Source organism: Cupressus sempervirens, chromosome 7, assembly GCF_028749045.1.
Source record: "Cupressus sempervirens isolate cs-2001-9-10 chromosome 7, ASM2874904v1, whole genome shotgun sequence".
NCBI lineage: Eukaryota > Viridiplantae > Streptophyta > Pinopsida > Cupressales > Cupressaceae > Cupressus > Cupressus sempervirens.
This window is the reverse complement of record NC_143124.1, coordinates 15,569,859-15,580,879: the sequence shown is the minus strand read 5'-3', so window position 1 is coordinate 15,580,879 and position 11,021 is coordinate 15,569,859.

Sequence of the window (11,021 nt, the reverse complement as noted above, 5' to 3'; positions counted from 1 at the left end):
ATAATGATATTATGGAATTGGTACATACTAGTTTGTGTATTCCTATGAAAGTTGAGAGCTACTATGGAGATATATATTTTATTCTATCTGTTGATGATTATTCTAGAATATGACTATCATGTTCATGAAGTTCAAGTCCTATGCATTTGATATGTTGAAGTGGTATAAAGTTAGAGTTAAAAAAGAAACTGACAAACAACTGAAATGTTTGAAGTCTGATAGAGGCGGTGAGTTCATGTTTGATGAATTCACTAACTTTTTTGCTAAGCATGGAATTAAGAGACAATTGTCTGCACAAAGGACACCATAATAGAATGGGACTACAAAAAGAAGAAATAGATCTATTGTTGATTGTGCTAGAACACTACTAGTTGAAAAGGGAGTTGCACAAATATTCTGGAGAGAAGCTATAAGAATTGTTGTATATTCTCTCAACTGATTTTAGTTGAAGAAAGGAACAAACAAGACACCTTATAAACTCTGGTATGGTCAGACATTGAATGTAAGTTATTTCAAAACATTTGGAAGTAAGTGTTTTATTCATAATGATGCTAGAAATGAGAAGTTTGATTCAAAATGTGATGAAGGTATATTTCTAGGTTACTCTACTAAAAGAAATACTTACAAATGTTTGATCAAAGTGATTGACATAATGATTGAAAGTACAAATGTTAGAATTGATGGTTTTGCAGATACAAATGATGAGGAGAGAAAGAAGGAACCTGAAGTTTTCAATAAGTGTGTATATGTATATGAAGATGGACCTAACATAGTACCCAAGCACAAAACTAAGTCTTTACAATGATACATCGAATAAAAGAAGAAAGCCACCAAGCAACAGCCTACATTAATCAAGCCACAGACATAAGAACCTGAGTGGGATGTTGACCAAACAATGATAGTGTAAGAGATCATAGAGTTGAACCTATCTTAGCAATATATGTAAGAAGAAACCATTCATAAAAGAAAGTAATTAAAAATAAGTGTTGGAATCATGACAATAATTAAGTTGAAGGATAATACATGTTTAATTATTGAATTTGAACCAAAAACTATGAAAGTTTCCATGACTAGATCAATGCATAGAATGAAGAGATAGACCAAATTTAGAAGAACAATGCATGGACATTTGTGCCTCTAGACCCAAAGATAAAAATGCAATCAGAATCAAGTGAATTCTTAGAAATAAATTGAATGAGAAAGGGGAAGTTGTGAGGAACAAGGTCAGACCAATTTGTAAAGGTTATGCCCAAGAAGAAGGAATTGATTATGGAGAGACCTTTGCACTTGTAGTTAGATTGGAAGGAGTTAGAAATCTGTTGGTGTATGTAACTTACAAGAGATTCAAAGTCTGTCAAATGAATGTTAAGTCTACATTTCTTAATGGAATACTAGAAGAAGATGTATACATTAAACAACCTAAAGGATTTTGTGAGCCAAATCAGAAGCACCTACTATGTAAACTGAACAAAGCACTCTATGGATTGAAACAAGGACTAAGAGCATGGTATGAAAGATTGCATTCATATTTGATTAAGATTGGATTTGTTAGAACAAGTGAGAATAGTAATAGTTTGTACTTGAGAAGTGAAGTTGAAAACAAATTCCTAATTGTTGAGATATTTGTAGATGATATAATATTTGGTGGTAATGATTTGTTATGCAAATCATTTTTTTATCAGATGACCAAGGAATTTGAGATGTCCACATTTTGTGATATCAAGTTTTTCATTGGTTTAGAAGTTCATCAAACAAAAGGCGATATATATGTGTCTCATTCTAATTACATTAAGGAGATATTGAAGACATTTGGCATGGATGAGTCAAGGTGAGTTAGTTCCCCTATGGTCACTAGAAGAAAATTATTTAGGGAAGACAATAATGCTACTAAAGTGAATGAGACACAATACATATCAATGATTGATAATTTGTAGTATATTTTACATAGAAGACATGATATTGCACATGTAGTTGGTATAGTTGCAAGATTTTCCTCTAATCTTAAGGAAACACACAAGATTGCAATTAAGAGGATATATGGATACCTGAAAGGAATAAAAGACTATGGAATATGGTACAAGAAAGAAGGTGATTTTGAGATAAGAGTTTATACTAATGTTGACTGGACACTAAATGTGGATGATAGAAAAAGCACTAGTGGTGGAGCTCTCTAATTAGGAGAAAGATTGATTACATGGTTGAACAAGAAAAAAATATGTATATCACAGTCTACATATGAAGTTGAGTATGTTGTTGCTGCTATTAATTGTTCATTTATTATTTGGATTAAGCAACAGTTGGAAGGTATGCAAGAGGAAGTAAATGAGTTGAGTATTATTTGTAGAAACCCTAAATCTAGGATTTTACCAAAATGGTGAGGATTAAAGATGAATAAATTGATTCTATTCAAAAAATCAAGAAATGAAAAGAAATAAAACAATTCAACTATTTGAACCCATTTGAAATATACACATGAATATCAATTTCAAATAAAATCAAATAAGCATTTATCTTCAAATATCGATTTTATATTTTAATGGGGACCCTATATCCATAATACATATTTTATTCAAAATGGGGTTCAAGGATATTCATTGTTTAATCAAAGTGGATTCATAAATCATTTGTATATTCAAAGTGGTTTCATAAATCATTTATTTATTCATAGTGGATTAATAAATCATTGTTTATTCAAAGTGCTTACTTTAATATTTTAATACTGAAAGAGGTCTTTTAAATATTCAAATTGTTCATTTTAATAGTTTAACATTCGAAGTGCTTTAGTTAATATTTTAATATTCAAAGTGCTCATTTTAGTATTTTATTATTCCTTGTACTCATTATTATATTCAAAATGGATCCTCGGTTTTGATTAAATTAATCAAAATGGATCCTCCAATTACCAAATTTTATATCAAAGTGGATCCCTTAAAATGATTTTTAATTCATCTTATCCCTACCCCAGCCTCTTTGCAAAATTCTATAAATACAAGGTCATTTCAAGAGCAAAAGACCCAAGTTTTCATGCATCATTACTATAGGTGTTCTTAGAGAAATAATTAGTATAGAGGCATTTGTACATAATCATAGACATTTTGATCCCAAGTTTTATTAATTCAATCATCTAGTCCTTAGTTTGTTTAAATCATTAGCTTCATTTATAGTTGCATCTTCATTATAGTACTAAAACATCTCATTCTAGAATTGTCACTAAGATGCTTAATCTAAGAACTATTTTAGCAATTTTAGTTAGGGAGACATGAGATAGTTTTGAGTTTTCAATTTGAATTAATATAGCATACTAGATCTTTCATTCAAATTGAGTAGATCAAGTTAATGTTTCATGAATATGTGTTTTAGAAGAACAACCTCTTTTACTTTTCATTGATGATTTTATGTACTAACCCACTAATGTTTGCATTGTTTAAGCTTGTTTGACACAAGTACTTTTAATAGCATACCCTATCTATTATGATAACAAAAGTGCAATTAACATATCCAAGAATCTTGTGATGCATGCAAAAACCAAGCATATATCTATCAAGTATTGTTACTTGAGGGATAAAGTATGAAAGAAGCAAGCAAGACTAGAGTATGTGAAGTATAAGCAATGAATTGCAAATATATTCATAAATTCATCGCTTATGGATTCTTTTGAGTATCTAAGAGGTAAGTTAGGGGTCATTCCCCTATCTAAGACTCGCTAAGCAAGGATGCATGTTACATCAATTTATGGATGATCAGATGTATCTCTTTGGAATTGATGCAAGAGTTCACTCTTTAGGGATTATTTCCTCAAGTTGTGAAAGTGATTATAATGAAGCAATTGTAATCAATACATGCAAGGTACAAGGCATAACTACAAGCTTTTATAAGTTTCTCATTGGAACTTATAGTTACCTTTGACATTGTTGTTAAAGGGGGATCGACGTATTGTATGGTAGAGTAACATGAAGAAGGGAGAGAATATATATGACAATGACGTCATAAGGGGGAGTGATTATGGATTGATTGGAAGCATGATTATGAAACATGATTATTGTCCAATGGGGGAGAGAGACATAGAGACATAAAGTATAGGAGAATGTAAGAGAGAAGCAGAACATGAAGCAAATGTATGAGCATAATCAAAGGGGGATTTCTAGAAGTTGTTGATATGTAAAGATGTTGTTGAACAAAGAAGTACACCCAAAGGGGGAGAAAATGTCATAGTGGAACATATGATGCTGTAGACTAAGTGTGCTAAAGAACATGAACCTAAATGTGTTGTAGAGAACCTAAATGAAGACAAAAAACTAAAGATGTGTTGGCATTTGATATTTCATAATGTAATGTAATATCTTATGTGATTATGTGTTGCCATCAATTGTAAAGGGGGAGATTACTAGTCCTAGTTGATAATTTTGTTAATGTATTGTAGAAGAGTAATGATTTATTAGGTTTTTATTGATGTCAAGCCTTAATTGGTTAGATATTATGCTGATTCAATAGAGTGCCATATCATTTGATTAATGAAGATGATTTGAAGAAAGTATGAAGATGTAACTATTGATAAGTATATGGTATTCAATGGGCACTTGAATGAGTTAGGTTTTGACATTATAATGTTGGTTTGATTGTTTTACATGATTTGATTAAATGTTGAAGATCATGTATAAACAAGACAATTTGGTTGGTGAATGAAGAACCATGGTATTAATTGATCTACTACAATTATCACTGAGAACCTCTTGAAAACATGAAGAATTCTAGTGTTAACTAAGAAATTTCAATGGTTACCAAATGTAGTATTGACCAAGAAAAATTTAATGTTAACTGAGTATGAAGAGGAAAAACAAGTTTAGAAAAGATTTAGTCTAAGGTTGACATTTGTTGAAAATAAATATTGTTTGAGAAATTTCAAAGATAAAGTTGAAGTTAGTTATGAGATCAATGGATGGAGAAATTCAAAGAAGATCTAGTGAAGGAGATTTATCAATTTGAAAAAGAACACAAAGTTCAAGGTGGAAGTATATTTCCTGAGTGTCTAGATTTAATGAATCTAAACCTCATGAAGATCTGATGATTGTGATTAAGATGAAAAACCTGGAAGTATCTATTGAATTGAATAAATTGATATGGGTTCATTTTTCTCTATTTTTTCTTTTCCTTTCATGGTTGTTAAGCTGCAAGGTAGGACATCTCATATTAGGGCCCTCCTGGTTGTATTAACATCACTTAGCCAAAAGGCATGAGAGCCCTAGAGAAAGGGCCCTAACTCCACATTCATGCACAAGGGTACAAAATCAAAACCAAAAAGACAAATACAAAAAAAAGGTTTTAGTACCAAAAAAATCTAAATCAACCAGTGAATAGACCTTAGACATTAATGCTTCACCCACTAATATAATATTTGAAAGGCTATTACAATAGCATAAGTGATGAAATAAGAAAGATAGGAGCAACATCATAGGGTAAAAGTACAAAGTTGTGTCAGCTTTCAGGTTGACTTATTAGAATGACTACATTTGAATATTTCTATCTAAAAATCAATTTTCTTCAAACACATGACCTTGATAAATTTATCCTAGCTAAGTTATATATGGTCTTACACTTTTCCAATTGGAAATGTCTATTAAATGCATTTTTTATACTAGTTAGTATCCAATTACTAAAGAAATAAAATTGTTTTAGAAAATTGACATTTTAATAGCTCTTACTATTTTTATTATATTTTTTTAATTACATATAAATATCATTTTATAGAGCTCAAAGTTGTGAGTATTCTCATATAGAGTTCATAGAGTTTTAATTAGATATAGTATATTGTAATGAAAAAAATTTATAAGTATGTATTTTAACACTCAAAAAGATGTCAATTTTGAGAAAGAAAAAAATATTAAATCATATAAAAAAAAATCAAAAATTAGATGACGTTCTAGAGGAGAGAGTCCTCTTCTAGAATCTAGAATTTTTCTTTTGGTTGGAATAAGTTTACTTTGAAAAATGTGGTGGGAGATGAAAACTATCAATTTGAATAAGTTGAAATTTGAATAATTATAAAAGAGAAAATATAGGTCTAAAGCCAATTTTTATTTTTGATTTTTCTAGCTACATATGTTATCTATAACATAATCTAAGATCAAAGGGAAATAAGTTTATTTCTATGTCATTTTGTGGTGGGAACTAGACCCCTAATTTCAAGCATTTTTCAAGAACTAAAAAGTTGTCTTTAAAAATATGAAAATATGTCATTTCTTATTCCAAATAATTATTAAAAATTATAATCCAGATCTTCATCCATTTCTCCACATTTCATTAGTTTACTTCATTTTCAAATTCTAAATAATAATACTAGTTTTATATCATTGAAGGTGAACAGTTATACTTTTGTTAGCCTTTTCCTTTGTAAAAGGGTGATACAGGTTTGTGCTTTTACCCCATAAATAACATAGTTTCATGATCTATTCCTACTAGTATGAAAGAAAAGAGAGAAAGGGAAAGAGAAGTGATTACCTCTCTAAGTAAGGTGGCTAACCTACCATGAATCACATGAAGAGATTCTTACAAAAGATGGCATTGAATAGTCTAATGGGTTCATAACCTACTAGTCAAACCATCAAGGTTTCACCCATAAATCAATGTCCTCATATCACCATGGTGTAGTCTAATAAAAATGTGTTACTCATGTATGGGACTTAGCATGTTGAATTTGAATGTTTTCTGATTAGGTTAAAATAGGTTTTGAAAGGGCCCAAAACCTTGTACATAAAATCTAAAAATATAACAATATAAGGCCCAAGTACAGCAGTGTGAGTCACCAAACAATGATAGGGAACAACCAACAAATTCCCACCACAATAGACATCAATCCTCAACAAGGGAGCTTAAGATTTAGATTTAGATTTAGAACCTCCCTTGTAGGACCACAAATTCTTATCTAGAGGAGGGATGGAATACTTAGATTTCTTTCCTTTTACCATTGTCCATCCATCCTCTAGCTTAGCCACATCATTCTGGCAATCCCCTAAAGAAACAAAGGAATCCACATGGCAGACTGGAGAAGAAGTATCATCTAGCAAAATGCTCTCCCCAGGAGAGGCCAATTTGGGTGAACCTAAATCCAAACATTCTTTACACTAGGTCTAGGGACAACAAACTAAAAAGGATCAACATTCAGGACAACATGACCAATAGTCTGGGAAGCAAGAGCCTTCACCAAAACTAGCTGATCCAAAACATCAGGAGTAGTATCCCTTGAACCATCAGAAGGAAGAGACCCCTTAGTAACTTGCTCCTGAACATAAGAAGATTTAGTAACAGTGTAATGCTTATCAAAAACACCCGCCCACCAAGTAGTTGTTCGCTTTCATCTTGCCTTATCAAAAGAACAACGAGCCACCACATGGCTAATCATATGACATTTCCTGCATCAAAAGGGGAGATCTTCATAATCCAGAACCTAAGTCCAGATACCCTATGCAGTACCCATGTATGTGATTTAGCATATTGAATTTGAATGTGTTCCTATGTATAGGACTTAGCATATTTAATTTGAATGTGTTACTTATGTATGGAATTTAGCATATTGAATTTGAATGTGGTACTCATGTATGTGATTTAGCATTTATTTATTTATTTAAGTGCAAAACCATAATACAAAGGAGGGAGTATATAGCACCCATCCTTATCATGTCTATAGCTATAATAGACATGATAAGGAAGAGAAAAGAGGATACCTACTTCACACAACAAGGAGATATCCATAAAGCAACAATGTATATTATATTCATAGCGAAGGGCATTAACACTTACAATCTAAAAACATAGACAATCGTAATAAAGATATATTTCTAATGGGAAAAGGATCCTCTAAAGGAAAATATATTGGATACAAGACATCTACCTAACATGATCACTTGAACAAGGTAACATCTGCGAGACAAAGAAGAGGGCTAAAAAAAAAATCAGCTATCTAGTCCCATGTTTCCAAGGAGGGTGGGGATTGTAGTGCCTATCCCTAATTTACCTTTTTTATGTTATATTGCCAAATTCTTTTAGACCAGCTTTTATAGTTATGTGTTATGATTTAGTGGTACTTGGTTACCAGATTTGATTGATGTTATTTTATACTTAGTTTATATATTTGATGAGCTACTTAATACTTGGTTATTTTATGTGCTCATGGTTATTCTTTCGATGACGATGCTTTGTATGCTTTATATAGTGATTTTAGTTGTTTCATGATGATAGTTAGATAGATTGTTTATATACAATTTTTATGGTTACCCCATACTTGCATGTGTATGTTGTACATGCATGTTTTACTTTATGTTTGACGTTTCTGATGTGGTTGAGGGAGGGAGTCGTAGTCACCTGCTAGTCAGGATCTACACAATGTACCACGTCTCACCATTGCATGTTTAGTTTAGATTTATATGCATATGTACATGTTTAACTTTTATGCATATTATAGGTATTGGGTATCGACTTTCATAAATTTCCTAGATGAGTGTGTCCTATCGCAATATCTCACTGGTAAAGAGGGGAGATAGTTCTCGAGTCCAAATCCAAAACCTGAGGCAATTGACCTAAAATATAGGACAAGTATCTGAGTTATTTACCTTTCTAAATTCGTCAAGTGACATGAATTCAAGATTTTGACCCTTAAGTTTGAATTCGCTTTGTCTTTTAAATGAGTTTTCCTATTTAGTTTATGGGTCTAGTATGATTGTTGGTTATAATTAAATCAAACAAAGATATTATTAAATGATTTAATTAAACAAAAAAATTATTTTATAAAAAAAATTTAATTATATTAATTAATTTGGAAATTAATCAAATAGAAGAAATAAATTTAGAAGTTTCATTTAAATAATGAACTTTAAATATCATTATTAGTTAACTTAATAAATATATTTTATAAATACATCTTATTATTTAATAAAAACAAAGTAAGAATAATTTAAATAAACTTTATTATAATTAAAATGTAAAAAGTATGCACAAAGAATTAAATTAATTAAAATAATAATAAAAAAGACTTTTGCATGTTCATAAAACTAAAAACCCTAAGAGGAGAAAATTCTTTATTAGAAGATTAGGGTTCATTTCTCCACACAGGTTTTGGGGAGCGAAATTTGGAATTGGAACAAAAGAATTGCTGAAAGTTTCAAAGGGTTTGGATTTGCATGCATTCACAAGTTGTCTCAGATTTTAATTGTTTTGAGGTAGGGTTTGACAACCCATTATAAAATTTTATTGAAATATCTATCTAGTTTGTATCTTCTTAAGTGCTTGCATAATTCATATTAATTTCTTTTATTATTCTTTGGATAAAGAATTATGTTGTAGATTTTGAAAAAGAAAACTTATTAATCAAGAGGGAAAATTGTAGAAAATTTTAGAAAATTATTATAACTGTATTCTTTTAAAATCATTTCTAATTCGATTATAGAAAATTGGAAGAAAACAACAAATTGAACAATTAGGATTTGAACTTTAAATTTGTCATGTGATTATCACAAGTTTTCGAAAAAAGATAAATAGTCTTCTTATTTTTAAAATAATTTAATTGTAGAATTTATTGGAAAAGAAAAAGATTAATTGAAAGAAAAGCATGGTGTAGCTAAACTTATATATGCATGTGAAAACAAATATACTAAGTATATTATGGTTGCATGATTTGAAATATCAAAGACATCAGAAAATACTAATTGAATATTTATTTTTATTGTATAAAATTAAATTTTTATTTTATAAAATTAAATTTTTATTTTTATTTTATACAATATAATTTAATTTTTGAATTTACAAAAATAAACAAATTATTAATTATTAATTAAAAAAATATTATTTATTTATTTTGAAAATTAAATAAATAAACACTACTTATTTTCTTATAAGTGGGTTGTTTAATATTAATTGTTTTTTTTTTTTTCAGAATCTGAGTGGGTTATAACTTGTTATATATTTATTAATGCAAGTGGAGTTATAAGTTAATAAATATATATTTGTGACATAGCTATATTTTAAGAAGAGTTATAGTTGAGTTAACTTTATAATCATCTAGTTATGAATATTTAAATATTATGAGAGAAATTGTAAATAGTTTAATTATAATTTCAAGTTCTTGATATCTCGAGTTGCATTATGAATTTAAAAAAAATTAAAATTAATAGTAGACTTAGATACAAGTCAAATTGATATTTTAGAAATGAAATTGATATTAAGTATTAATCTAATAATATACATTTATGTTATTAATTAAATCATCCATGATTTAAGATTATTTAAATTAATAACATGATAATATTGCATGATTGATAACCTTTATCCAACTATGAGATTATGAAATGAAAACTTGAATTTCACGCAAATCAATTTTTATGGAATTATATTTAAAATAAAATTTAGGGAAAAAAAAAAGACTAAATAACTACACTTATTTTAAATGCATGTTGAGATGTGGTGTTTTATCTTGTGATGAGTTTTTGGAGAAACTTGGTAGTTTGGCCAAATAGGATTGTTTTATAGAGGCTTGGGAAGTGGTTGTTTTTGTGATGCTTTTATGTGATGTTGTTTAGTCCCAATTATTTTATTCCCAACTAATGTGCTATATCCACATGTTTATGTGATGAGATCGAGTTCTTTTTTGTAAGCTCATGTATTGTAATTTTCTTGGTGTAACCTATGAAATTTTCGACCAGTTATCTATTGGTGCTTTTTAATTACTTGTATAAGACTAAGGTGAATATTGTGATTTAGCTATTGGTGCTTTCTAGTTGTTTGTATAGGGTTGAGGTGAATATTGTGATTTATCTATTAGTACTTTCTAGTTGCTTCTATACAGTTGGGGTGAATATTATGATTTACTTATTGGTGCTTTCTAGTTGCTTATATAGGATTGAGGTGAATATTGTGGTTTTATGAGATATACTTTTTATGAGCTTAGGGTGGGTATGATGGGAAGTGGCTTGCAATGGAGGTCAGAGCCCTAAAGAGGTTGCCTGGGTAACCTATTGTAAGTTGTATTAATAAGT